This window comes from Mus caroli, chromosome 4 (assembly GCF_900094665.2).
Source record: "Mus caroli chromosome 4, CAROLI_EIJ_v1.1, whole genome shotgun sequence".
NCBI classification, from domain to species: domain Eukaryota; kingdom Metazoa; phylum Chordata; class Mammalia; order Rodentia; family Muridae; genus Mus; species Mus caroli.
This window is the reverse complement of record NC_034573.1, coordinates 13,137,564-13,139,833: the sequence shown is the minus strand read 5'-3', so window position 1 is coordinate 13,139,833 and position 2,270 is coordinate 13,137,564.

The following is a 2,270-nucleotide window of genomic DNA, read 5'->3' as shown; positions in this document are numbered from 1 at the left end:
ATATGATAACAAGTAGGAATGTTTCCATAAGTCAGACCCTATATAGTCTTATGACAACTACCCACAGGCTGGAGATCTGGAAAAATAGTAGTAAGTCTATATATATAAAGGGGCAGACGTTTCATAACAAGAAAGAGAAATAGGTGTAATAATGTTAAGTACTCCGATGCATATCTATGTTCAAAAGTTGAAGAATCTGGATTATTAACCATTGTAGATGATAGCAGAGCAGAATCTGATTCCTTTATGTGTGACAAAATGTTCTTTTATCAGTCTCTTCTTTCCATTCTATCAGGATCCCTGTCTATAGAATGATGTCACATTTCTTTAGGTGGAATGTCTTTCTTCAAATCACTGAGCTATACTCGAACTACTGTAGAAACACCATCATATGCCCACCTGGAGTATTCTGTACTAACATCTTAGGCCTCACTAAATGTATTCAACAACTACAATGAGTCATCATTTGTTTTGTTTAGTATAAAAATGTTAATTTTGTGGATGACAAATACTTTTGTTTAAGCTAATCCTGATGATTCACCACCTCTCCTCCCCCCTCCCCAAATGTGTTGGTGACTTTCTGGATTCTCTGATTATATACAGGGAATGTATCGTAAGAGTGAGCACCTGGAGGAGATATAGAAGGATCATGAAACTTTTGTTAAAGAAGGTCTAGAGGTATGGCAATTCAGATATCCATCAAATAATCGCTTGTTTTAAAAGTTAAATGCTTCTTGTGTATAACAAACTAGTCCTCTTTGCCATATATTTTATGTATAGGTAAATGCCTATTCAACTATCCTACATTTCTTTTTCTCTAAATTATAGTTTTCTGACTATTCTTACACTATCCTAATAATTGAACTACAACCTGTTATCTATGAATACAAATCAAGATTCTTGTTCTTATTTGTATGAATAAATTGCTGGTGTATTACTGCATTTGAATAAATAATTTTTTTATTTAAAAATCCTCTTGCTACTTTTAAGAATTTCCTAGGACATGACCCTGACAAGTAGTAGGGGTGAGTTCATTTTATCCTATCTGTACACACTGCAATTTCAAACTCTTTATCTCCAGGAGTCCTCATTTGTAGTCTGTCATTATCCAGAAGGCTCCCTATGCCCTTGATCATGAGGAGAAAGGTTAAGCATCACTTCTAAAACAGAACGTTCAAAAACTTGATAAAAGACAAATAAAGTCAGGGATCATTAATCATTATCACACAAGAAAAACTGGAAAAAGTATCAGAAATTCAGCATTTTTTCTGTTTCTTTTCTCTTTACTTTTATAACTTGAATAAGTTAAAACATCAGGGTAAACATTTTCTGAGTTACTAAAGGCTTCCATAATGAAAATTTGGAATATATTCAAATATATGATTATTTATTTATTCTTCATTCATATACTATATCCCAACAACAATTTCCCTTTCTTCCCCTCCTACCAGTCTCCCATCCCACCTTCTCCCTCTCCAAGATAGATTTGTCCTGTTTTCCTTCAAAAAAGAGCAGGTCTCTAGTGATATCAATTGAACAGAGAAAAATAAGTTCAATAAGTCTAGGAACAACCCTTATATCAAGACTGGATAAGGCAGCCCATAAGAGAAAAAGGAAAAAAAAAAAAAAGTCAGGCACAAGAATCAGATACATTTTCCAATTCCCACTGTTTGGACCCCTACAATAGTACCAAGCTAGACAACCATAACATATATGTAGAAATCCCAGATAAGACCTGCACAGACTTGTTAGTTGTTGTTTCAGTCTCTGTGAGATCCTACAAGCCTTGGAAAGTTAATTGAGTGAGTCATGTTCTTCTGGTGTCCTCCAGCCCTCTGCCTCCTACAATCCTTCTTCCCCTCCATTATGTGGTTCCCCAGTTCCACTTAATGTTTAGGTGTGGTTCTTTGAACATGTTAACATTAGTTTGTGGATGAAACCTTTCTGATGATAATTAGGCTAGGTATAGATCCATGAGTATAGCAGAATATGATTAAGAACCATTTCATTGACTTTTATTTTACTTTATTAAAATTTTTCCCCAGGCATGTTTGGCTCTGTTCTTGGTCTCAGGAATAACTAGCCTCTTGTTCTTAGCCATTTCAGGCAGTGATAGGAATGTTATGCACCATGATTACCCCAGCACATCTTGCAGTCAGGACAAATTGTGGGTAAAAGTTTTGTGACTGGGTTTATGTCCCAATCTTCACATTGAATTCTTGCCTGGTTATAGAAAACAGCAGTTACTAGGAGACTTTGCTAGGGTCACC